The 27,225-nt window shown below is 42.5% G+C and overlaps 1 protein-coding gene across 1 annotated transcript in view; it reads left to right on the forward strand.

Moving 5' to 3' along the window:
* The first annotated feature begins 4,350 nt into the window (after window positions 1-4,350).
* The window catches only part of ARHGEF28 (Rho guanine nucleotide exchange factor 28), a 304,554-nt gene continuing 281,679 nt past the window's right edge, over window positions 4,351-27,225 (forward strand). The window contains exon 1 of the mRNA XM_027040097.2: window positions 4,351-4,488. The gene's annotated coding sequence lies outside the window, so the exon portion shown is untranslated. The remainder of the gene's footprint in view (window positions 4,489-27,225) is intronic.

The following is a 27,225-nucleotide window of genomic DNA, read 5'->3' on the forward strand; positions in this document are numbered from 1 at the left end:
AAAAGTTCATGTTTTTCCTTCTGATTTTAAAAGAAGTTACAACATGTTGTTTGGCCCCTAAAAGTACTGTAGGCTCCGGGCACTGAACCAGCTGTACCTAGTGGAGAAGTTAGGCCTGTTGGAGAGGTCTCACGTTTAAAACTGGCTGGCAATGGCCTGTTCCTTCTTAAACGACTGCAAAATACCTTTTGTGCATCGTTGGTGTACAATACATGTTAACTGATTAAAAAAATATTCAGAGATGTTGGGGCACCTGGGTGACTCAGTTAAGGGTCCGACTCTTTTTTTTTTTTTTAATTTTTTTTTTTCAACGTTTATTTATTTTTGGGACAGAGAGAGACAGCATGAACGGGGGAGGGGCAGAGAGAGAGGGAGACACAGAATCGGAAACAGGCTCCAGGCTCTGAGCCATCAGCCCAGAGCCTGACGTGGGGCTCGAACTCACGGACCGGAGATCGTGACCTGGCTGAAGTTGGACGCTTAACTGACTGTGTCGTGACCTGGCTGAAGTTGGACGCTTAACCGACTGCGCCACCCAGGCGCCCCAAGGGTCCGACTCTTGATCTCAGCTCCGGTCTTGATTTCAGGGTTGTGAGTTCAAGCCCTGCGCTGGGTTTGAAGCCTACTGAAAGCAACAACAATAAAAAACACAAACAAACAAAAATGTTCAGAAACATCAAGACTCCTCTTGTAACAAGGTAACTACTTCCCTACTTTTGTCCCTAATGACCATTCTGGATCTGTTATTTTGCTACTCAGACCCGCACCATTGTGGTCATGTGGGGCTTGTCACAAATGCAGAGCATCAGCCTCCAACTGATGTGGAGGCAAAATTTGCATTTTGACAAAATCCACAGGTGATTCACACGTACCTTGCACTGAAGCACCACTGGCTGGCAATTTAAAAAGGATTGTACATCTGGGGTGCCTGCGTGGCTCAGTCGGTTAAGTGTCTGACTCCGGCTTAGGCCATGATCTCACAGTTTGTGGGTTCAAGCCCCACATCGGGCTCTGTGCTGACAACTCAGAGTCTGGAACCTGCTTCGGATTCTGTGTCTCCCTCTCTCTCTGCCCTTTCCTCGCTTGCATTCTGTCTCTCAAAAGTTAACAAACATTAAAAAAATTAAAAAAAAAATAAAACATTGTACATCATCAGCAGAAATGGAAGAGCTGATTCCTCATATAATTGAGGGCTGGCTGTCATACTTCTCTAGTGGCAATAAATTCAGTTGTTAGACCAGGTGTTCCCCATCTTTGCCATCACCTGGGAGTCTTAGAAAATACCAATGTGCCACTTCCAACCCTAGGGATTCTGAAATAATCCCTCTGAGGTGGGATTGTGGGAACCAAAGTATGTTAGTGCTTCCCAGGTAATGTTCCTGTGTAGCCATACTGAAAACTGAGCCCTTTTCCACAAGATTTGTCCCGTGGTTGTGATCCAGTTGGCTTTTTTTTTTTTTCTGTGTTCCTGACCTTCTCAACATGAGCAACCAAGTGTACATTCCAGAACTAGTCTCTTACCTCAGAGTCTGACATGCTCTATTAATTATTTCAACGCTCTGAAGTGTTCTCATTTACCCATATTCTGATTATTAGTTGCCACCATTTCCTGCATCCTTATAATGTATCCCATAATAACCTTCATTTAATTTTCACCATGCTGAAGAATTTTTATGCCCATTTACAGATGAGGAAATGGAGGCTAGAAGGTTTGGATCTTCCAAGGCCATCTTTTCTCACGCTACAATTTGTACCCCCTCCCTCACCCTTACCTCTATGGTCTTCTAGTATCTTGCTGTTATTAAAAAAAAAAAAAAAAAAAGGTTAAGTTCCTAACATATATGGCTCAAGATTAGATTTACAATTTTTCAATCTTTGAGAATTATTGGAAAATAGAATGAAGAGCAGGAAAGAATTAAGTAGATAATCAAACCTGGAGCAGTTAGAAACTCAGAGCAGCTCTGAGTGATTGTGATAGAAGTTTTCCATCCTATATAACTGATGGGATAGTGCACTTAAAGAAAACCAAGTATTAAATACCCCCAGAGCTAGAATCTGTATACAAATATTAAATACTCCACAGGTGCCCTGTGTTAGGACTGTAGAGATTCCTGGGATAAGAAACAGTCTTTGCCCTTGAGATGTCAAGAGTGGGTAAGAACCTGTAACAGTCCCACATAGGACAGGGAATATGGTAAAGGACTAAGTTGTGTGATAAGGTCGTTACGCTTTGGCAAAGTTCAGAGGCTGGCAGGAACCAGGACAATGAAGAAGAAAAGATTCATGGAGGAGGTCTATAAGGATGAATGGAGACTGAATAAGAAAGACAGAACTGAGTTGGGATAGTGGCATAATCCTCAGCAGGACGTTAGAAATTGAACTGAATTGCCAACCTGGTTTCTTGTTGGCTGAATGTCCCTTGTCTGGGGACTGACAATACATAGGTAGTCTTTGGATTCTCAACAAATGCTGCCCCAGCCAAGCTTAGTACTTTCTCAGTGTCGGGAGTAACCTGTACCTGGTGTAGCAAAAATCAATCAGATGCAAAGGGTTATTTACACTACTGATAGCTTCCTTGCCTCATACATTCACGGGCTTCTTTTAAGGTTGCTAAAGTACACTTTGCTTAATATTTGAACCTAGAGAAGTTGAAAGCCAAGTGCTTACTTAAATATTGATCAGGCTCAGGGCTTGAGAGAAGGCAAGAAAACTGCAGACAGCATGATTAGATGTCCTCAGCTGGTAAAGGTTCCCCAAGGACTAGTTTTGCTTCTTTTTAGCGGGGAAGGGGTTTGGGATAATTTCCTCTAATACTTGTTCCTCCTGCTACATGTTCTTACTTCTTTCTACATATCTAACGTAACTAAGAAAAGGGAGGAAGGACAAGGGAAAAATAGAGTGATTCAATACTATGGATGTAAAAAGACTATTAACGACAAGGTCACTAACACATGGATGTTTTTGCTTACCAGAGTTTCGGAACCGTTTTTGTCTGGTAAATTGATTCAATTGGTCTCCAGCAGACATTTTACAGTTGGAAAAAAAAATTTTTTTTGAAAATATTATTGTTTTTATCCTGAGTACCTTGAGGTCTTGGCATGGGCAGGACCGTCTTTAAAAGGGAGTGCCTGAGGCCAGGCCTTGGGTTCATCCGAGTGGGAAATAAAATTAGCTGGGACTGCACCTAGGGGAGGGGGTTAGGAGTGCAGGCCAATCGGGGGCCCCTTTATGAAGGCAGGACGCCAGACCTTTGCCTTGGAACAGGACTAAGGACTTCAGAGGCGGGATCCTGTTGTTCTGCTATCTTCTTCAGGAACTCGGTCAGCAGATCGGGTGAGACAAGGTGAGGATGCAAAGAGGCACAAATGGCCCAGACGCAGGACAGGTGTTGCAGACAGCTGGGAACAGGTCGGGGGAGGGGAGCTCCTCCTGGCTGACTGTCTTAGTGGCCAGCTTCCTCCAACTACACACCCCTGTCCGGCTCTGTGGGCGGTAGGTCTTCGCAGGAAAAACAAAGAGATTCGAGGTCCTCACAAGAAAAGTCCATTTGGTAACTTTGCCTTTAAAGTTGGTCTCAAGTCTGTGTTTTGGAGGCCTGGCTGACGGAGAAGCTTCTGTGCTCGGGGTTATGAGGAGCTAACCGGAAAAGCGCCTTGGATGGTAAGGGAGCTCCTCCCGCGCAGTTTTTCGTGGTGAAAACAGGTTACGGTTCTCATGAGAAATTTGTGAGTTACAATGACTTGCAAGGCAGCCACTAGCCCGCACGAACGCGGAGGGAACGGAGGCTCGCACAGCCCTGGGACACAGGGACGTGAGCCTCAAGAAGAAAGAGGGCGTCTGGTTTTCAAGTCACACTTGGGCCACGGCCTGTCACCGGTGTGATGGCTTTTAAGTGAAGAGCCTGCGTCTCCCCTGGGCATGGCCGGCTTCCTCCTCAGGCGGCGCCGAAGCGAGGTCCGTGGGGGCCCGGGGAGCGCGGGCGCCGCACCCGGGACGCGACCTCGCCCTCCCCCGGCCCCGCAGGGGCCGCGCCAGCCTCCGCCCGACTGGGCGCTCCGGGATGGGGGAGGGAAGGCGAGGCGCGCCGGGAGGCGGGTGGGGGTGGCGGCGGAGACAGCGCGGTCGGGCCGCTTCAGGTTTCGTCCTGGAGCCGGTGGCGGGCGCGGCGGCGGGCGGGCCCGGCCATGTGATGCTGGGGCCGGGAGGTGCGCAGGCGGGGATCCAGTGGCAGCCGGCAGGCGCGGAGAGAGCGGAGGCGGCCCGAGCTGCGGGCGCAGCCAGCCGGCTCCGGGAGCGCGCCCGCGGCTCCGCCCCCTCCGCGCTGGCTCCAGCCTCCGGGGCGGCCGGGCGTTGGCAGCTTCGGGGAAAGCCTTCCCGGCTCCGGGCGGCGGCGGCGGCGGGCCGGGGCGCGTTCCAGACGCCCTCGGGCAGGGCGCGGGCTGCAGCGCCTCGGTGGGGTTCCGGAGGCTGTGGGGGCCCTGGCTCCAGGTAAGTGTTCTTGGGGGCTCCATCCCCCGCGTCTCCCAGTAGCTCAGGGCAGAAAAGTTTGCTCCCCTCGCCCGAGTTCTCTAGCCCAGAAATACTCTCTCCAGGGTCCTGGGGGACGCGAGGGGCAGCAGAGGTGGAAAGGTGGGTGCCGCTGTGAGTTTAGTGGCGCGAGGGATCCTGCCGCCTCATTGCCCCTGGGGGACGGCAACAAGTGCAAAGGGCCGCACCGTCCGGCGCGGCGGCGGCCGCTGTGGAGCCTGGGGTGGTTTGCGCCCCGCGGCCGGGAGCGCACCGAGAAGGCTGTGGCCCCTCTCGTTGCCGCTGGGGGGGGGGGGGGTCCCGGGATGGGGGGGTGGAGGCCCGGTCGGGGTCCTTTGAGAGCCACGGAGATGCACTCCTGCGGTGGAGATGGGGGTGGGGGGCGGCTCGAAAGCTGGTTCCCCATCGGTGTCTTTGCTCCAGCGTGAGGGTCCTTGGTGGGGCTGGGCTCCCAGAGAGCAGACCTCACGGTACCAGCGCTAGCACGCTTTCATATGGAGACATTTGCCGTATTTTCAAAGGCAGCTGCAGACGTTTGATTACGAGGGGCGGTCGGCGTTCCGTCGGATTTTATTCTTACGGGTTTGTGTGCCCCTTGAACATCTGGGATGTGGGTGGTACCCTAACCTTCTCCTGCTTAGAGTTTCCTGAGGGGGTCACAACGATGGGCTTTGGCTCGGCCGAGGAGGCATCCTTTCCTGTCGAGGCTGAGTAGAAGCTGGGTGCTGGGGCCGCCTTGGAAACCCAGCTCTGGTTTCCCAGACGCCCATTAGAGTTCCAGGAGAGAATCCATCTGCCTCCCTAGGAGCCCACAGTGACCCCCCCCCCCATTGGTTACAGCTGGGTGGGTCACGGAAAAGCAGCAACATCTGTGTTTGCCCAGCTTCCTGAAATGACCCCTGCCTGGGTCTACACCAATCTCTGCAGACCCGGAATTATGGTGGTTTACCACCAGACCCGCGCCAGTTGGGAAAGAAAAGAAAAAACGCAAACCTTACAAAAAACAAAACAAAACGACACAAAACCCCGCCCCCCAGTCCCCTCCTCATTTATGGTCCCGGGGGTCTGTGATTTTCCGAAGCTTTCTCATCCTCTGTTCCTAAGCCCTGGAGCTGTCAGGGAAAGCGAAATCCTGTTTTCAGAACAGAAAGGAGACCTGTCTTTACTCGGTTTTGTGGGTTGCTGTTTGCACATGACCATACAACCAGAGTGAGAACTTAGGGGAAGGTTTCTGTATGAATTCTGGATTTTACATATATCTTAATAAACCATCTCTATTTGCCTCCTCCTGATTAATGGCCGACCTAACTCCTTTGGACTGTTTGGAGGACAAGAAAGGAATACTGCAAAAACGTTTTGGAATTGCTTTCTACAGCCTAGTATTCCAGTGTAATGGTCTGTAGGGAACTTTGTGTGATTATTGTGCTCATTAGCTTTGATTAAATAGGAATTGGGATCACATCAGACCTCTGCTTTAGTGGTTGGGAAACTGAGGCACACAGCTTCTGAATGTCCTGGCTAAGAGGAGAATGGAGAACAGAATTAGTGTTTGTTCTGCTTTTGACAGTTTTCTTCCGTATCACAACCGTATAACCTGGTCAACCAAGAACAGGTTATGTAACAGGTGTCATTAGATTTTGCTTTGAAGCACCTGTCCTGCCCTTTAAGAAGTTTAGAAGCACTTAAAGAGGGAAATGGTAATAAAGGCTCGATGAAATTTCACCAGTGGCTTCATTTGGGGTTAACACCTTTTTTTTTTTTTTTAAACATGTGTGCAGTGCGTAAGAGTTGAGAATATTTTCTCGTACTTTTAAAATGTTCTGTGGTGGCTAAGACGAATTAGGTAGAAATTTGAGGTGAGCTCTGATACATGACCTTGGGTGTATGCCATATGAGAAAAGGAAAAGTATCCTCAAAAGGTATTAAAGCTGGAACACAATACGTTTATGTTTGGCATTGTGTATAAAAACAAGTACTATATTGGTACTTAAGCTCTAACTTGAAGTCTGGCCAGAGTTTATTACTAACCAGACTGTACCGAAAAATGAATGCTATAAATATTGGAAAACCCTGATTGGGGTTTGGCTACAATGGTATTGCCAAATTACTCTGGTAAATGATGGTAAAGCCCAAATTACTCTAAAACTCCTAGGCTGACTAATTGTATTATGTGTTAATTTACTGATTAGATAGGATAGATGTAGTTGATAAAGGTTTTGTGTCATTGCATTTGTACTTTCATTGTTTTAGTTGAACAGAGAAGCAACGGGATAATTTTTTCATGTGACTTTAAGATTTGTTACAAAGAGGGACGCCTGGGTGGCTCAGTGGGTTGCGTGTCTGACTTCACCTCAGGTCATGATCTCTCAGTTCGTGGGTTCAATCCCTGTGTCGGGCTCTATGCTGAAAGACCCTGCTTTGGATTCTGTGTCTCCTTCTCTCACTGCCCTCCCCCCCGCCCCCACTTGTGCTCTGTCTTTTAAAAATGAATAAATGTTAAAAAATAATAAAAAAGATTTGTTAGGAAAAGATGGGTCAGGTTGGGTAATTGTTATTTTGGGTTCTAAATTTCTATGGATTTCACATCTAAGGCAATACTGGTCTAAGTTCAGAGTTTTTAGGGTCTGTTGTATTTTGAGTGGACTTTTGCACACTTGATACTCAGACTTTTGGTAAAATGTCAGGTACCTTTATGTGATAGTACATCTTAATCAACTGTAATTTTGTCCTTAATTTGATCTTGGCACAATAGTAATTTGCTTATTTCTAGCATTACTGCTCCTGGACTGCTTCTCCTGGATAACCAAGATAATGAGATTTGACATAATTTTTTAAATGAGGGAAAGCAAAAACGTCACTTAATTGAATATTGGGCATTTGTTCCAGTGATATTTGTTTTGAACTGTTTTATCATGTGTACTTCTATCCTTCAGAGGTGATTTCTCCTTAATTTTTTTTCCTGAATTTGAGGTTTGACTTCTTTTTTTTTTTTTAGTTTTTTAAAAACTTAAAAATGTTTGCTTATTTTTGAGACAGCATGAGCGGGGAACTGGCAGGGAGAGAGGGAGACACAGGATCTGAAGCAGGCTCCAGGCTCTGAGCTGTCAGCGCAGAGCCCAATGCAGGGCTCGAACTCACGGACCATGAGATCGTGACCTGAGATGAATTCAGATGCTTAACCGACTGAGCCACCCAGGCGCCCCTAAAAGTTTTTTTTAATGTTTTATTTATTTTTAGAGAAGGAGAGAGAGAGAGAGAAAGCACGTGCGTGCGCCTGCAAGCAAGTGGGTTTGGGGTAAAGAGAGGGGGGCAGAGGATCTGAAGTGGGCTCTACGCTGACAGCAGCAAGTCCCAGCCTGAGGTGGGACCCAAACTCCTCCAAACCTTTGATCATGACCCCAGCTGAAGTCAGACACTTAACTGAGCGAGGCGCCCCTTGAGGTTTGACTTGTGTAGGAAGTTAATGTAAAAGTAAGGTTTCTTGAGAGGAAAACCTTGTATCTATGAGTAAAGGCCAGCATTGGTGGAGACAAGCAATGTCAGGTTTACTTTCCTTGATAGCGTGTCTAGAAGAGACCCTCTAAACCAGTCCGCAGGTAAAATTCTGCCATGTTTCAAGAGGCAGGCTTTGTTTGAGAGGTGTGCACATGACCATTTTACCTTCTTGAAAGATACCTCAAGGGTTAACTAAGTCTGTATATTAAAATTCATAGACCTTCCCTTCATATGTTAATCGAGAGGTAAATTGCCTGCTAATGACTTTATGGTTGAGCTCCTAATTTCATTGGCAAACACAAGTTACCATGCCCTTGTGCTTAAAGGCTTGCTCCTTTTCTTACATCACTTTATAACTTCTTTAAAACTATAACAAAGCGAATAGCATTGGGGACTCTGGAGCCAGACTGTCTAGTTAGCCCGCCTTGGCTCTGTCCTGGTTGTATGATGCTTCTCTGCCTGAGGTTTTCCATGGGTAACATGGGGATAATCATTGTAACCTGCCCCTTCGGGTTGTTGTGAGAGTCAGTGAGTTAATTCACAGCCTTTCTAGAAGTGCCTGGCAGAGAGGAAGTTCTAGAAAGCATTGGTGATTATATTTGTAACAAATGGTAAATAGGCAATTACAGAGTTTTAGCTTTAGCAGGTTTTCCAGGTTTCAGAAAGCAGTGAGAGGTCAGTGTGAAGGTGCCTAACTCAGGAGTCCGGGATGGAGATGGCCTGTGATCTCCCAGCTGTATGAGTGTGGCCAAGTATGACCCCTTTTGGGGTCTCCATTTCCTCCTCTGGTAAAACAGAGTAGACTGGATGGTCTCTAAGGACCTGCCAGTTGTCACAGTGTAAACTAATAAAATTCGGAAGGTGGGCATTTGTCAGTTCAGCCTTATTATCTTGGGCAACGCTGCCAGGAATGTACCGTCCCCAGGGTTGATACAGTACCTGCAGTAGTCTGTGAGCATTTTGATGGGATGTGGACTATTAAGACCATTAACTTCCCTCCTCTTCTTCCCCAGACGGTCATAGGTTGAAATGACTGTATTATCTTTCTGGACTTAGTCCAGAGAGATTTTACACATCAAAGTCTAGATCCCATGCATGCAGGTCATAGGCCACCCTGCTCCCTTTATTCCAAAGAGCTCCCTGTATTTTAAAGCGGTAATACGGCTCTTGGAAGCCGAGAGATAAGCTGGTGGATGTTTTCTGAATTTTATGATAAAGATTCCACATCTGATAAACAGGAAAGCCCTAGCAGGAACACTGTATGCTCCAGGACTTGGAGCACAGGAGGTCTTATTAAGGACTTAAAAGTAGTGGTGAAGGGGCACCTGGGTGGCTTAGTCGGTTGAGTGTCTGACTTCAGCTCAGGTCATGATCTCATGGTTCGTGAGTGAGAGTCCTGTGTCAGGCTCTGTGCTGACAGCTCAGGGCCTGGAGCCTGCTTCGGATTCTGTGTCTCCCACTCTCTCTACCCCTTAGCCACTCATGCTCTGACTCTGTCTCAAAAATAAATAATAATAAAAAAAAGTATTGGTGAAGATCAAGAGGTTCCACTGGGGCAGATTTCTGTCTTGTGTGGTCCCCTCCCAACCTTTGTTTGTGTTGTCTCCTGGCTCTTTGTCAGTTTCCCTCCTTTTCTTCAGCCTCCTGGTTTGCTGTATGACCAGATGTTAGTTTCAAATGGTAGGAGATGCTCAGTGATGGAAATTGTGGCTCCTTACTTTGAGTCCCAACCCAGAATTCCAAGCTTGGTGGTTTGTTGTTATCACCTGAATTTAGAATCTCTGGTGGGCCTAGCCTTTAAAAAAATTTTTTTAATGTTTATTTTTGAGAGAGAGACAGAGTGTGAGTGGGGGAGGGGGAGAGGGAGAGAACCCGAAGCAGGCTCTAGGCTCTGCCATGTCAGCACAGAGACTGATGAGGCGTTTAAACTCACAAGTTGTGAGATCATGACCTGAGCCGAAGTCAGGTGCTCAACTGAGGCAGTCCTGGCCTTTTTTATAAAGGTGATAGACCTGGGTTTGCTATCTATTTCCTAACCATGAGGGGTTTCTGGCATTCTACTTTTGAAAATTTTCAGTAAGGGATTTTTCTCATGGACTTCCTTTTCCCTGTGGGCATGTCATTTGTCCCCTGCTGCCTCTTGTGGACCCTCTACTTACATTAACTACAACGAATAACTGCCTATGGAATAGGCTGTATGCCTGCTAACCGCTCTCACCTCACGTTTGGTCTCTTTTCTGTTCTCCTTAAAATCTGTTGCAGTCTTCAAAGCAAGCTCAAGCTTACTTCTTCTCAAGCTTCTTTTTTACTAATCTTTTGACCAGATTAATACAACTGAACTCTTTCCCTTCCGAACTCGTTAATACTTGGCTGGTCACTCATATTTATCACTGATCACCTGCCCCTGCTTTCCTTTGGGCTCCTATGTGTTAGTCTTGACTTTCCAACCTAACTATAAGCTCACTGAAAGCAGGAGCCCTGATTTAAGCTGCCTTGTAGGGTGCTCAGGTTGGTAATTTTGCTCTCATGTCTACAAGTCCTTTTAGTTTACAGCATTCCTGCAAGGGCTAATGGCAATGTTTTCCTGTGTATCAGGTATGGGTTGCATTGGAAAATACTGGGATGCAGAGGAAGAGAGGTAAAGGTTGCTCAGGACATTAGATGACTAGTCTTTCTCAGATGTAAATGGGCAGTTGCACAGGCCTCTTAAGAAATTGTTCAGGGGTGCCTGAGTGACTGAGTTGGTTAAGCATCTGACTCTTGGATTTGGCTCAGTTCATGATTTTGTGTTGGTGGGTTGGAGCCCCATGTTGGCCTCTGCGCTGGCAGTGAGGAACCTGCTTGGGATTCTTTCTCCCTTAATCCCTGCTCTCTCTCCCTCTCCTTCTTTCTCTTATTATAAGTTATCTTAAAAAATTGTATGTTCAGTCTGGGAAAATCTATTTCTTGGCTAAAGTCAGAGTCTTAGGATTGAGAGAAACCTGAAAGTTATTCTTTAGTTTCTAGCAGGTGCACAATCCCCCTGTGTAGCTTACTACTGAATATTTGACCGCTTGAATGCTGTCCTTGAATACTTGGAGTGATGGGGAGCTAATAATCACAAAGCCCCCCCCCCCCCAATCTAACTTTTCTCCCCCTCAAGTTGATTGATAAATATAAGCATATGTATTGAGAGTGTACAACATGATGACTTATTACATATGTTGGGGAAGGATAATATTTATCTCATACAGTGAAGTTCTTAGTGTATGTGGTGAGAATGCTTAAGATCTTCTCTCAGGAAGTCTCAAGTAGACAATACTGGATTAACTCCAATACCACATTAACTATAGTTAGCATGCTGGATATTAGATCCTCAGAACTTAGTCTTGAAGGTCAAAAGGTACAAATTTTGAGTTGTGTGTTCCCATTTCCTCATTTCTCCCAGCCCCTGGCAACCGTCATTCAATTCTGTTAGAATTAAACTGGCTTTTTATTAAAAAAAAGATTCCACATGTTATTGATAGTATACACTATTTGTCCATGCCTTGCTTATTTCACTTGCATAATGCATTCCAGATTCATTGTTGTTGTTACAAAAGGGAAGACTTTGCTTTTCTCATGGCTGAGTAGTATTCCATTGTGTATATATACCCTACTTTCTTCACCCATTCATCGGTTGATGGAAACTTAGGTTGAATTTTGTCAGATGCTTTCTTTGGATCTTTTGAGGTCAGATTTTTATGAAAGCATTGTATCACATTTATTGACCTTTTTATTTAATGTGTTGATCCCTATAGATGCTTTTTTTTTTTTTAATTTCCACACACTGCGATTCCCTCTTCCACTCCCCAACTTTCTTCTTGTCACTGATACCTACTTTTATATCATAACGTTTGGAAAAGATACTTGATATTTCAGTTATCTTCAATTTGTTAGGACACATTTTGTTTTTTTAAAAAACGATCTGTACTTGAGTAGACTGTGTGTGCTTGAATAATGTGTATTTTGCTGCTGTTGAATGGAATGTTTGTATATGTTAGGTCCTTTTGGGCTACAGTGTACTTAGGATCCACTTTTTCCTTAGTGATTTTTTCTGTCTGGATGATCTATGCATTGTTGGAAATGGGTTATTGAAGTCTCCTAGTACTATTGCTTTGCTGTCTATTTCTGTCTTCATACCTGTAAAATTAATGTTTAGGCTTTCTGATAGTAGGTACACATAAAATTGTTAAATCTTGTTGATCAATTGGCTTATATTATTGTATAATGACCTTACTTGCCTCTCATTATCAATTTTGATCTAACCTTTGTGTCCTAAGTATAGGGATCCCTGCTTTCCTTCAGTTTCCATTTGTGTGGAATGTCTTTCTGTCCTCGCACTGTTAGCCTGTGAGTATTCTTCAAGGTTGAATCTTCTAGGCAGCCATACTTGGGTCTTAGTTTTTTTTGTTTATTCGTTCAGCTGCACTGTTTAAAATTTAAACCATTTACATTTAGAGTACTGTAGAGTCCTTATTGCTAGAGAAAAACTTCTTCTTGACATTTACTTAATTGCTTTCTGATTATTTTCTAGTTGCTTTTTTCTCTTCTCATGTCATCCCCCTTGGTGAATTGATAGGGCTTTCAGGGGTTCTCCTATGCTTTTCCATGCGGGGTGAAATCCCTCTAGGGGATTGTTAATGGCACTAAGCTACTCTGGACTGGGAGGATGGAATGAATGACACAGGTCAGATGCTTCCTATGCTCTATATGGCCATCCTCCATTTTTTAGCTCCATAGGATTTCTCTTGCTTTTCAGGAGAATGCACAACTTTCCCAGAGCTATTTTTGTTGGTTTGTACTTGTTTGTTCTTGGGGGATAAATGTTGGCACCGCCTCGTTCTCCGTATTGTTGACATCACCTCCCTGTCCCCAGTGTATCTTTGGAAAGATTAGGCTGCTATACTTAATGAAGGAGAGAATTGTTTTTATCATAGTTTGTTGATGAGGGACCATTCTGAACAATTGACTTTCATGACCTCCCCTTAGATTTAAAAACATGAATTAGGGGCGCCTGGGTGGCGCAGTCGGTTAAGCGTCCGACTTCAGCCACGTCACGATCTCACGGTCTGTGAGTTCGAGCCCCGCGTCGGGCTCTGGGCTGATGGCTCAGAGCCTGGAGCCTGTTTCCGATTCTGTGTCTCCCCGTCTCTCTGCCCCTCCCCCGTTCATGCTCTGTCTCTCTCTGTCCCAAAAATAAATAAACGTTGAAAAAAAAATTTTTAAAAACATGAATTAGTAGCCTGCTTTCAAGTCTTCTAAATTAGAAAAGAAAAACCTGTTCAGCTTTGCTTAAGTAACAGGATTTTGAATCCTCTCCCCACCCCGGGATACTGAATATACCCCAGTTTGCTATGGTGCTTAAAGTGCAGTACTTTCAGATGCTGTTTGACAGCACAGAGCATGGTAGAACCATTCACACTCTTGGCTAACTGTCCCACCCCTGTCCCCTTCTAGGAAGGTGGTAAAGCCTCATGGTTAGGATTACTAGCTTCAGGTCAGAGCCGAGGACACTTCTGGCTCCACTCCTTCCTACCTTGTCTTGGGGAAGTCACTTAAACTTTAAATTCTGATTTTAGCTATTACTCTCATAGTTTTGTGAGGAGAACTCCATAAGATAGTCTATGGAAAGTGCTTAGCACAGAACCTAGGATAGAATGATTGCTTGGGGTGCCTGCGTGGTTCATTTGGTTAAGTGTCCGACTTCTGCTCAGGTCATGATCTCACAGTTTGAGTTTGAGCGCTGCAGTCGGGCTCTGTGCTGACAGCTCAGAGCCTGGAGCCTGCTTTGGATTCTGTGTCTCCTCCTCTCTCTGACCCTCCCATGCTCATGGTCTGTCTCTCTCTGTCAATAATAAATACATGTTAAAAAAAAAAAAACTGAAACTAAAAAAAAAAATGATTGCTCAAATGAAGGCATTTCAACTATGGTACTTCTAAATAGCATTACTGACTCTTGATGGTCCGTTATCTCATAATTACCAAGTTTGTTTGTTTTTTTAAACACCTGTTGTTCTGAGCAGACTTGGGCAATTGGTTTCTTAGTCCTATGAACAGAAATGAATTTCTCAAAATTAATTTCCTGTATTTGGCTCTTTAACCTTTCAAGGTGTTTTAGATGGTTAAACTTACTACTTTTAGTTCTAAGTTTTGCAATGGTTTAATGAGTGTTTCTTTAATGCTTTAATGAAATAATAACACTATTATCTAGGCTAAAATCCTAGTCCTGAAGGCAGGGTAATTTGGTGTTTGTATACAAATTTCAGATTGACGTCTACCAATTTCTGATAGAGTTCAACTAGTTACTGTTGTACTAGGATCAAAGTTTTAACCTTCCATCTTTCATTAGAAACTACACAATGGAGTGAGGTTATTCTCAAGTGACTTCATCTTAGGAAATCTACACTGGTTCCAAGTGGCCACTGTTTCTTCTTTGAGGTATTCAGACATTAGCCTTCTAATAATCTGCTGTGGCAACTTGTTTAGGATCAAAAGAGACCTCTTGGATCTACAGCTTGTAGAATCTGCCTGTTTGAAAATTGGAATGACTGGGGCATCTGGGTGGCTCAGTCGGTTAAGTGTCCAACTTCGGCACAGGTCATGATCTCACCGCTCCTGAGTTCAAGCCCTGCGTTGGGCTCTGTGCTAACAGCTCAGAGCCTGGTGTCTGCTTTGGATTCTGTGTCTCCCTCTCCACCCCTCTCCCACTCACACTCTGTCTCTGTCTCTCTCAAAGGTAAATAAACATTAAAAAAAAAAAAAAAAGAAAATTGGAATGACAGGTCCCTGTCTTACAGGTGAAACCCATCATTTTCCATAGTTGCTAATAGATTATGGCTGGGAAATCACATAGGATTCTTAGATTTTTTTTTTAATCATCATTTTTTTAATGTTTATTTATTCTTGAGAGAGAAAAACTGAGTGTGAGAAGGGGAGGGGCAGAGAGAGAGGGAGACAGAATCTGAAGCAGGCTCCAAATTCTGAGCTGTCAGAATAGAGGCTGATGTGGGGCTTAAACCCACAAACCACGAGATCATGACCTGAGCCAAAGTTGGATGCTTCACCAATTGAGTCACTTAGGCACCCCTTAATTTAAATTTTATTTATTTATTTATTTATTCACTTATTTTCACATACAGTGAAATAATAGTTGGGTATATAAGCTCCTTCTAATCTGTATTTTTGTACCTTTTTGGGTAAATACCTAATAGTGCAATTGATGGATTTTAGGGTAGTTCTTCTTTTTAATTTTTTGAGGAACCTCCCCTCTCTAGAGTGGTTGCACCAGTTTGCATTCCCACCTACGTGCAAGAGGGTCCCCTTTTCTCCATATCCTCGCCAACACTTGTTGTTTCTTGCATTGGTAATTTTCGCCCTTGGGCCAGGTGTGAAGTGGTATCTCGTTGTGGTTTGGATTTGTATTTTCCTGATGGTGAGTGGTGATGAACATCTTTTCATGTGTCTGTCAGCCCTCTGAATGTCTTCTCACATAGGATTCTTCTTATCTCCATGTGTCTAGCAGCCTGGAACTTAAAGCAATTTAATGGTTTCTTCACGAAGGAGTTTCCACTTAGAGATGTTCTTTATGTCTTCCTCAACTGGAAAATCATTTCCCTCAAAGAGGAGATGAATTTTAAATAGAGAAAAATCCTCTATATCATTCATTTCATACCAGTCCTAAGCAGACCTATTTATCTGTTCTCTGATGTTCTGGCTTAAAAATAAATGGAAATAAAGATCTTAGTGTTTTTCTTTTTCTTTTTTCTTTTTCCGTTTTTCTTTTTACTCCTCACTCCCCTCAGGTTATTGGGGGCTTTGGTTTGCCTGGCCTAACTCTTTTTTTTTTTTTTTCAACGTTTATTTATTTTTGGGACAGAGAGAGACAGAGCATGAACGGGGAAGGGGCAGAGAGAGAGGGAGACACAGAATCGGAAACAGGCTCCAGGCTCTGAGCCATCAGCCCAGAGCCTGACGCGGGGCTCGAACTCACGGACCGCGAGAACGTGACCTGGCTGAAGTCGGACGCTCAACCGACTGTGCCACCCAGGCGCCCCCTGGCCTAACTCTTCAGAGCCTGACAGGCTAATTCTTTGAGTAAAAGAAGCAGAAAAGGGAGTAAAAAAAACCTATTCTTACCTTTGTGTGGAAAACCACACCAAACTAGGAATCAGGAGGCCTGCTTTTAGTCTTGAGCTCCTAGACTGTGAAGGTCTCTCCATCCATCCAGAGAATGCCTATCCTTTCCAAATGGGAGGTTCTTGGTTTTTCCTATGAACTGATTTCTTTAGGCAGTGATTTCATTGAAAGGTGGGTGGTGGCACATGGGATGAAATGGTAGGGCAATTAAGGCCCGGTTTTATCATTCAGTAGAAAGTATAATCTATCTCCCTCTTGTTCAGAAAAAGCCACTTTCATAAGAATCAACTCCGCTGACATTTTTGTGTAGGGCTTTCCTGTACCTGCCAGATTTGTAACTGGTCAGAAATTCTCACAGATGGATTTCCGGAAGTACCTTTTGTACGAGTTACCACAGTCCTTAGAAACTTAGAAAGTTTCCTGCTGTCCACGCCTCATTCTTAGAGGCAAGTGACAACACACACAGCCTGTTTTCAACATTTTAATAGGTTTTTAACTGATGGATTATTAAGGGGGAATACAGTAGAAGCAACTGTTTTTTTTTTTGTCACCCTAAGTTGTTTAATAAAACTTGCTTTGTTTCTTTTGATTACCAGAACTATTGAGAGCCTCCTCATTGAAAATCAGTGTTAAGAATCTTTCAAATCTTAGCCATTGGATCTAATTATTACTTGAGGGTTACCTAGGTACTAATTTGGACTGAAATAGTTTATTATGAGGTAAAGGTCTCATGTCTTTTTTTTTTAGCTTCATAAAATTTTACTTGCCTCTTTTTACATAATATTTTAATCTATTGCACATATAAATTGTTTTGCAATAAAAATGAATAATCAAGGCTTTCTTATCTACAGAAAATCTCAAATTAACTTTTTACTTGGCTCGTCTTACAAAAACAGGAATTTATAGTACGGAAAGCCCAACTTTACCATGAACAGTTGAAGAAAAATCACATCTTGAAGAATGCCAAGCATAATTTGGATACTTCAGAATATGCCATTTTGAAAAAGAGAATGACCTGTGTCTGTCATGTGCACCTGAATCCCTCTATCATTCTCTCTAGTTCCTGATGGATTATGGCTGGGAAATCAAGGTGTGTCTTTTTTGTATTAAAATGAAGAATAAGGGCTCCTGCATGGCTCAGTCATTAGGCATCTAACTTTGGCTCAGGTTATGATCTCATGGTTCGTGAGCTTGAGCCTCTCTTGTCTCTCTCTCCCTGTCTACCTCTCTCTGTGCACCTTGTGAGATTCCCCCCCCCCCCCCGGTCTCTCTGCCTCTCACTCACTTGAGCCCTCTCTCTCTTTCTCAAAAAATAAATAAATGAAGAATGAGCATTTTTTCCTTTCACATTGATAGTAGGAAAATTTATCTTCATAGGCTGTTAAGGCATCTTTGTTGATAAGCAGAAATTAAAAGTAACAAAATGTTAATTTTGTGCTATTTTTTTTAAGCTTCATTTATTAGAGCGAGTGTGTGAGCAAATGGGGGAAGGGCAGAGAGAGAGCAAGAGAGAGAGACTCCCAAGTAGGCTCCATGCTAACAACATGTGGGACTCGAACTTTCTAGCCATGAGATCATGACCTGAGCTGAAATCCAGAGTGGGATGACCAACTGACTGAGCCACCCAGGTGCCCCTGTGACATTCATTTAAGTGTGGTGGTAGGTTCTGTGCAAGAAGAAAGTTTTTAAAGTCTGAGTATAACAGAGGCTGGAACAGAAGTGGAATTTGGGTTGAAATCTTAGCACTGCTACTGACTTACCAGGTGGGTCATGTGATCTCTTTGATCATTGATGACCTTACTTCAAATCCATGGGGTTGGGTCAAGCCCTTCTCTTTGGTGTGTCCCATTCCTAGGCTTTGTTCTGTGGAGGTAATGATGGTGTCTTAGGTATCCCTTTGATTACTAGCCCAGTGCTTGGTTCTCATTGCATTTTAAGGCACTTAGTTGGCAGCATCTAAATTGTTAAGGAAGTTGGGTTTGTAGTGTTGTATCTATCACAGGGAGAAATGCTTGCTCATAGCTTGAGATTTCCCATGTTGTTGTTTGTACCTCACTGCTCATGAAATATTTAATCGGCCAGTAGTAATCTAGCAATTACTTCATTTATTAAAAAAATTTTTTTAAATGTTAGAGAGAGAAACAGAGTGCAAGCTGGGGAGGGGCAGAGAGAGAGGGAAACACAGAATCCGAAGCAGGCTCCAGGCTCTGAGCTGTCAGCACAGAGCCCAGTATGGGGCTTGAACTCACAAACTGTGAGCTCATGACCTGAGCCAAAGTTTGACGTTTAACCAACTGAGCCACCCAGGTGCCCCACAGTGACTGTAAATTGAATTCTAAGATGACTGAAAGTGGATCTTAATTTGACTTTAGCGATGGACCTTAATTTACTTATATGTCCATTCATCTAGGCTAGGTGCAGAATATGTCCTGAAATGCAGAGCGTTTTTGATGTCAAATTTTAGCTAAAATAAAGGTTGTAATTCATTTTCTTTCCTTTCCTCTCTCTCTTCTCCGTTCTTCTTCGCTCTCCCTTTCCTTCCATCTTCCCTACTTTTGTTCCTAACACGTAATTTGGTTTTACTGTTTTCCACAAGAGGTATAGCAAATATCTAAAACCTCTTCTATTTCATGTGTCTCCTATTTATACTAAAGAAAACACACTTGTCCTCATAAAAATAGTGATGTTTAAAAGGGATGACGTTCTTTCTAGTTTTCATTGAACCTCCTGATAAAGATAACTTGTTGATGTTTTGGAAATGGGACATGATTGTGCTGGGAACTTTACTTGGTGGTTATAGGGGCTCTAAATCCTCTTATCCAGGCATACTTGGCAAAGTATTTCCACTCTGGAGTGTTGGAGAGTTACTCTTGAGTTTTGACCCTTCACTGATTTGAGGTTAGTATCATGTAACTATTAATTCCTACAAGGGAGGCACATACTGGATACTGGAGGCTTAGTGGTAAGAGGCTTGTTACAACCAAATCAGCAGCCATTAATGCAAATAAATATGTTGTGGTGTGAGATGGTGTGGGGCAGGGCATTCTCAGCAGCCTGGTATAATGGGGACCAAAGTATCGTCCACTTTTTCCCGCTATTCCAGTGTTCTAAATCTATATTATGAATATGTATTTGTGTCAGTGATAATGAAAATAAGCAAATTTAAGAAATAAACATTTTAATGAAATTCTGTACTTCATTGTAGTTCACACATAAAATTGGAATGCCTGTCAATTGGCAAAATTCCATCACAAACACTTGAACGTCAAAACTTACTGTGTTACCCATGCACCCCAATGTTTATAGCAGCACTGTTGACAGTAGCCAAAGTATGGAAACAGCCCAAATATTCACTGACAGATGAATGGATAAAGAAGATGTTGTGTGTGTGTGTGTGTGTATGTATACACGCGCGCGCACACACACACACACACAATGGAGTATTTCTCTACAATCAAAAAGAATGAAATACTGCTATTTGCAACAAAGTGGATGGAACTAGAGGGTATTATGCGAGGTGAAATTAGAGAAAGACAAATATCATATGACTTCACTCGTGGAATTTAAGATACAAAACAGATGAACATAAGGGAAGGGAAGCAAAAATAATATAAAAACAGTTGGGGACACAACATCAGAGACTTAAATATAGAGAACAAACTGAGGGTTACTGGAGGGGTTGTGGGTGGGTGGGATGGGCTGAATGTGCAAGGGGTATTAAGGAAGACACTTGTTGAGATGAGCATTGGCTGTTATACATAGGGGATGAATCCCTGGAATCTACTCCTGAAATCATTATTGCACTGTATGCTAACGAACTTTGATGTAAATTTAAGAACAATAACCTATAAAAAATTAAAAAAAAAAACAATCTTACTGTGCTACCTAAAGAAGAAACCCTTTCAAATTTGGGGTTATGTTGTAAATGTTTAACTTAGCCACGGGTTAGAAAGTTGGGTGTTAGAAAAGACTTCTTTGTTCCAATTTATTTTGGCAATATGCTTGTAATAAGTTTACATCTTGAATTTATATGGGAAAACCTAGCTTTGTGTACATCCTAATTGCAGACGTTTGAAAATTGAAACAATTTTTAAAAATTCGGGAAATTTTGAGAAAGGTCTTTGTGTTGTGCTTCATGTCAAGATCAAACGGATTCTCAAGTTTCTACTGGGAACAGTCTCAGGCTAAGCACTGCACCACTCTGAATTACATCGATGGCCACAGCTGTAGCCAAAACTGAACTTGAGGAGGTAAACGATAGTGCCATTGAAGAGTAGTGTTGTTCATATGCCAAGTACATGTTTTTACCTGTTTTTGGGCATAGGATCTTTGGAATAACTCAGTAATGAAAATTGAAATTCCTGTGTGCCACAACTGAACCCTAGTAAACTTATGGAGCATTTCAAGTTGCATAGCATTTAAAAGATACTGATGGAATGAATCACCACCTCATGTGTTGTTTTGACAGGAAATGTATCATGTCTCAATAATTTCCTTAAAAATTTTTCCTGCCAGGTGCCTGTTTTCTTCTTGTAAACGTATGCCCACAGAATTCCAAATATGTGGTTGATATTTCCCACTGATGCATTTTGACAGCTCCTCTTTCTTCTTGAGAATAGCTACTGTACTTTTGTTTGTAACGAATTTAAGGCTTCCTACAGGGAAGTGAGAAGGTTTAGCTGCTTTGGAGACTGATGTCCAGCCTGGATGGGTTTGTGTGGTGAGATCTTTTTACAAAGAAAGGGTTAAAAGTGTTGGGGCGCCTTGTTGGCTCCGTGGGTTGAATGTCTGACTTCAGGTCATGATCTTGTGGTTCACGAATGCACGCCCCACCTCGGGCTCTGTTCTGATAGCTCCGAGCCTGGAGTCTGTTTCAGATTCTGTGTCTCCCTCTCTCCCTGCCCCTCCCCAACTTGCATGCATTCTCCCTCTGTCTCTCTCTCTCTCTTAAAAATAAATAAACATAAATAAATAAATAATTAAAAAAATTATTAGAAAGTAAGTGTTGACAGTCGCGGTCTAATGCCAGATGTACATGAAGTGTTACTCATCTATGGAGAGATTAGGGGGGTATCTTAATTTCCTACTTTTTAAAAATTTATTTTAATTCCAGTATAGTTAACATACAGTGTCCTATTAGTTTCAGGTGTTCAGTGTAGTGATTCAACAGTTTTATACATTGCTCAGTGCTGCTCATTATAACCGTACTCGTTAATCCCCATCACCTATTTCATCCATCCCCCACCCACCTCCCCTTTGGTAGCCATCTGTTTGTTCACTATAGTTAATCTGTTTCTTGGTTTGTGTGTCTCTTGTTTTTTTCCCCTTTGTTCATTTGTTTTGTTTCTTCACTTTCACATGAGTGAAATCATACGGTATTTATCTTTCTCTGGTTATTTTGCTTAGCATTATACTTTCCAGATCTATCCACGTTGCTGCAAATGGCAATATTTCATTCTTTTTTATGGCTGAATAAAAAGCCATTATATGTATACACACACACACACATATATATATATATATTTATATATTTATATATATATAAATCTTCTTTACCCATTCATTTATCAGTAGACACATTGGCTGCTATCATAATTTGGCTAGTACGAATACTGCTGTAAACATAGGGGTGCTTATGCCCTTTCTTTCTTTCTTTTTTTTTTTTTGGATATATTCTTTTGAATTCGTGTTTTGGTATTCCTTGGGTAAAAACCCAGTAGTGCAATTACTGGATTGTAGGGTAGTTCTGTTGTTAAATTTCTGAGGACCCTCCATACTGTTTTCCGGAGTGGCTGCACCAGTTTGCATTCCCACCAACAGTGCAAGAAGGTTCCTCTTTCTCTGTATCCTCACTAACTCCTGTTGTTTCTTGTGTTGTTGATTTTAACCATTCTGACAGGTGTGAGGTATCTCATTGTGGTTTTGACTTACATTTCCCTGATGATGAGTAATGTTGATTATGTTTTCATGGGTCTGTTGGCCATCTGGATGTCTTCTTTGGAAAAATGTTCATGTCTTCTGCCCATTTTTTAATTGGAATATTTGTTTTTTGGGTGTTCCTTATATTTTTTGGATACTAACCCTTTATTGGCTGTGTCATTTGCAAATATCTTCTCCCATTCAGTAGGTTGTCCTTCAGTTGTTCGTTTCTTTTGCTGTGCAGATGCTTTTTATTTTGATGTAGTCCCAATAGTTTATTTTCTTTGCCTCAGAAGACATATATAGAAAAATACTGCTATGGCCAATGTCAAATTACTTACCTGTGCTCTCTTGTAGGATGTTGATGGTTTCAGGTCTCACATTTCTGTCTTACATCCATTTTGAGGTTATTTTTGTGTATGGTGTAAGAAAGTGGTCCGGGTTCATTTTTCTGCATGTTGCTGTCCAGTTTTCCCAGCACCATTTGTTGAAGAGGCTGTTTTTTCCCATTGCATATTCTTGGTTCTTTTGTCAAAGATTAATTGAGCATATAATCGTGGCCCTTTTCTGGGCTCTCTGCCCTTTTCTGCTGATCTATGTGTCTATTTTTGTGCCAGCATTTTACTGTTTTGACTACTGCAACTCCAGCTTTTTTGTTTTTCAACCTTGGTTTGGCTATTCGGTGTCTTGGGGTTCCATATACGTTTTAGAATTGTTTGTTGTGGTTCTGAAAAAAGAAATGATGGCGTTTTGATAGGGATTGCATTAAATCTGCACATTGCTTTGGGTATTGTGAACATTTTTTTTTTTTTTTTTTTTTGCGGGGGGTGGTAATAGGGACATTTTAACGATATGCTTATAAACCATGAGTGTGGAATATCTTTCCATTTGTGTTGTCTTCCGTTTCTTTCATTACTGTTTTATAGTTTGTACAGTACAAGTCTTGCACCTCCTTGGTTAAGTTTGTATCCTATTTTTGGTGCAGTTGTAAATGGGGTTGCTTTCTTAGGTTTTCTATCTGTTGCTTCATTATTAGTGTAGAGAAATGCAGTGGATTTCTGAACATTGATTTAGTGTCTTGCGACTTGACTGAATTCATTGATCAGTTTGAGTTGTTTTTTAGTGGAGTCTTTAGGGTTTTCTGTACATACTGTCATGTCATCTGCAGATAGTGAACGTTTTACTTGTTCCTTACCAATTGGGATGCCTTTTATCCTTGCCTATTTTATGCACACAAGTAATTAAGCACAATGTTCTTTTACAATGAGCATGAGTTCCCTTGAAGTAAAATAAATGAAAAAATATCAAGGAGGTACCTATGTTAAGCCAGGTGCTATTCAAGGCAATATGAGAGATACGGAAAATTAGAGCCCTTGACAGAGGATGTGTGGGTAACCCCTCACAGGGCAGCTGGTGTGGCATCTGTCTGTAAAGGTGAGGGTTTCATGCTCTGATCTGCTTAGACCTGGGGGCTTTGGGAGGGAGGGGTAGCCACCATAGAAAACAGGCTTTCTTGACCTTCCAGTAGAAATAGGTGCAGAAATCTAGGAAATTACATGAATGTGTGCAAAAATTTTTAATTTAGTAACTTGGGCATTGTATTTTAAGGACATTGATGTGTTTGCCTTTGGATATTTAGTTCCGTGTATTTGACTAGTAAGAGTGTATCTGTATATGTATCTAAGTTTATGCACATTTTATTACTATAATAAAAACACCCATAAATTTTTATCAGCAAATTATCACCCGCAGCCTTTTATAGTCTGCCTACATATTTTTGTATGATTTATATTGAGTGATTTCCTAACTCTTCCCTTCTTTGGTAGGATAGATATATTCCTTATGTTAATTGAGTATAGAATTACTGTATGTAAAGTATAGTTTATAGTGGTTCATTCTTTTAAATAAAACAGTGGTTTCTTCCAAAAGTTGTAACCTTTATGGCAGGATTACATGGTATAGGTAGTGAGCCTTGTGTTCATAGACTTTTAAAGACGTATAACTCTGTAGCGTGTGTATCCCACATAACTTTGAAGATGATACGTTTTTATGAAGGCATGCCTGTTGGGGTTGGCGTCTAATTAGAGCCAGCCCTCCTCCTACAAACAGCAGTATAAGCTTTAACTGTGCTTAGAAAATTAGTTTTCTGTTTTAGGTTTTCTACATTTGTATAGGGGAAGAAAAAAGAATTTATCGGCAAACCAAGGTCCTGTTCTTGTATCCTTAATGGGGGTTGAATGTCAAAGCCATAGTATGGTTAAAGTGAGATGCCTATATGGGAAATGGTTAATGCTCTTGAAAAGGGCAAGTCAAGGACGCTAGCCCTGTAGGATGCAGAGTGACGGGAGGGGGAGAGCAGAGGAGGCATGAGCTGGCTCTGATGGGCACCCGACCTGCACCTTATCCCACCTCTGTTCCTTGGCTTCCCCTCGGCGCTCATCTGCAGGGGTCAGGCAGGTACTTGGTCACAAGCCCACAGCAGTAGTCCTGCCTCAGCCCTCGCTTTCCTCATCCATCACCTTGTGTGATTCTGTGAGCAGTATGTAATAGATGCATATATGATGGGAAAAGCCTCTATGAAAGTGAAGCAGCCTTATTCTTTTATGCACCTTGTGCCAGAATGCCATTTAACTATCAGTTAGGCAGAGCTTTGATCTTTAAAGTGCCAGAGAGAATTTCTGCCAGCAGAGCTCTGAAGATCCTATACTCCATTTAACAGAACTTCCTTCAGTATTATGGTTAACGAAAACACAAAACAGTTGTAGGAAACTAGAATAAATCCTTAACTGGAGATACTCCATGAGATTTTGGGTGTAAAGCTAGTTTAACTTGGTGGATTTTCTTTTTTTTTTTTTACTTCTAGTTTCCTCATCTATGAAATGGAGATAATACCAGCTCTCTGGATAAAACTGGATAGTTGGCCCATCAAATGAAGTTATAAATGGAAGTACTTCGGTTTTATATTTTTGGGTCATTTAAAATTTCTAAACCCTACACAGTGGTAACTTTGCACGAAGAGTGATTTATGGCCCAGATTTACTATTGCTGTACCTGCTGTAAATATACATGTGGAAAAGCAGACCCTGTGATCATTTGGTACCATGCCAGCTCCTGTGTCTTTCTGTTAATTTAATACTTGGGCATTTAATAACATGAGAGAAAAACGTGGAGCCAAATCAAATTAGGGAGCAAAGTCTCAAAGAGGACCATTCTGTAAGAGAGGGACTAATGAGTGGCCTTGTTCTGGTAGGAATCCCTTGTTCGGTACTGGAGGTTGTAAAAAAAAAAATAAAACGAAACAAAAAAAAAAACACCCATAAACAAAAATAAAGAAGAAAAAACACTTTAAAACCCATGGGTTTTTTTTCTTCTATTGTACAGCTAGAGTATACAGCCATTTGAGAAAGCATTAGTGAGGTATTTTGTTAGAGCACATTTCCCCTCTCTTCAGGAAAAACAAACTACCACCAAAAGAGATTTTGTCAGTACTCTCATTTATTGGTGAGAATATATACATTTAAATGGTTTGTAAATGGCTGCCACTTTTGTTAAGAAATAAAGTTTCATGGGTCCCAAGCATTAGTATGTGTTAGTCCTTCAAAACCAGCGGACAAAAAACGCTCTTCTCTTTAATCGGTGGTCAAATGAACAGGTGAAGACAGTAAAGAACTTTTTGATCCTCTCATCTGGTTTTGGAGTCCTACTCAGTTATAACAATTCATCAGGTTCCTATGCTGGAAACATTTTGGGCTAAGTACATGTTGACTGTCTTGGAGTCTTGAGTTGGGATGCCTCTCTGGGAAGGATTTGGCTCTTGAACATCTTTTTTAACAATTTCACTCATAGGGGCGCCTGGGTGGTTCAGACAGTTAAGCTTCCGATTTCAGCTCAGGTCATGATCTCATGGTTCTTGACTTTGAGCCCTGTAGTGGGTTCTGTGTTGACAGCTTGGAGCGTGCTTTGGAGTCTATGTCTCCCTCCCCTGCTCGCACTCTAGCTCTCTCCCTCTCTCTCAAATAAAAACTTAAAAAAATTTAAAAATCTCACTTGTAGGTCTTGGGTAGTGGGCACATAGTGTTTCTACTGCCTTAGTTGAGGCCTTGTTCTAATTAGCCCACGATTGCCATGGGCAATGGGAAATAGAGTCCCTATGTAAGTATCTTTGTGCAGTTTGGAAAGTGAAGCTTCTGAGGTTTATCCAACGATCCAAGCAGTTTCTGCAGCATTTGAGGGCCCTATTACAGAGAGTGTCAGATGAGCTTTTCATCAGGCACAGAAAGACCCCTTTGTTGTTGGTGTTTTTTTTTGTTTTTTTTCAATGTTTATTTATTTTTGGGACAGAGAGAGACAGAGCATGAACGGGGGAGGGGCAGAGAGAGAGGGAGACACAGAATCGGAAACAGGCTCCAGGCTCTGAGCCATCAGCCCAGAGCCCGACGCGGGGCTCGAACTCACGGACCGCGGGATCGTGACCTGGCTGAAGTCGGACGCTTAACCGACTGCGCCACCCAGGCGCCCCGTTGGTGTTTTTTTTTTAAGCAATTACTGTGTTTTATTTTATTTTTTTAGATTTTTATTTTTATTTTTTTAAAATTTATTTATTTTAATATGAAATTTATTGTCAAATTGGCTTCCATACAACACCCAGTGCTCATCCCAACAGGTGCCCTCCTCAGTGCCCATCACCCACCCACCTCTCCCTCCCGACCCCCATCAACCTTCAGTTTATTCTCAGTTTTTAGGAGTCTCTTATGGTTTGGCTCTCTCCCTAACTTTTTATTTTCCCTTCCACTCCCCCATGGTCTTCTGTTAAGTTTCTCAGGATCCATGTAACAGTGAAAACATAGGGTAGCTGTCTTTCTCTGACAGGAAGACCGCTTTGTGTAATTTAGTTTGGAATTCTGGAGTTGCTATTAACAATGAAGATGGTAACAGTTACTTTTCCTTTGGCATTGTGCTTACAGCTTTATGAATTATTTTAATTCCTTGAACAACTTCACCATTGGTTTTACAGATGAGGAAACTAAGGAAAAGGTAGGCAGTACTTTCTAGGTCCAGCAGTTTATTGATCACTGGACTGTGGGACTCCTTTCTTAACTTTGCCATGGTGTGTCTTAGAAGGCTAGA

The sequence above is a fragment of the Acinonyx jubatus genome, chromosome A1, assembly GCF_027475565.1.
Source record: "Acinonyx jubatus isolate Ajub_Pintada_27869175 chromosome A1, VMU_Ajub_asm_v1.0, whole genome shotgun sequence".
NCBI lineage: Eukaryota > Metazoa > Chordata > Mammalia > Carnivora > Felidae > Acinonyx > Acinonyx jubatus.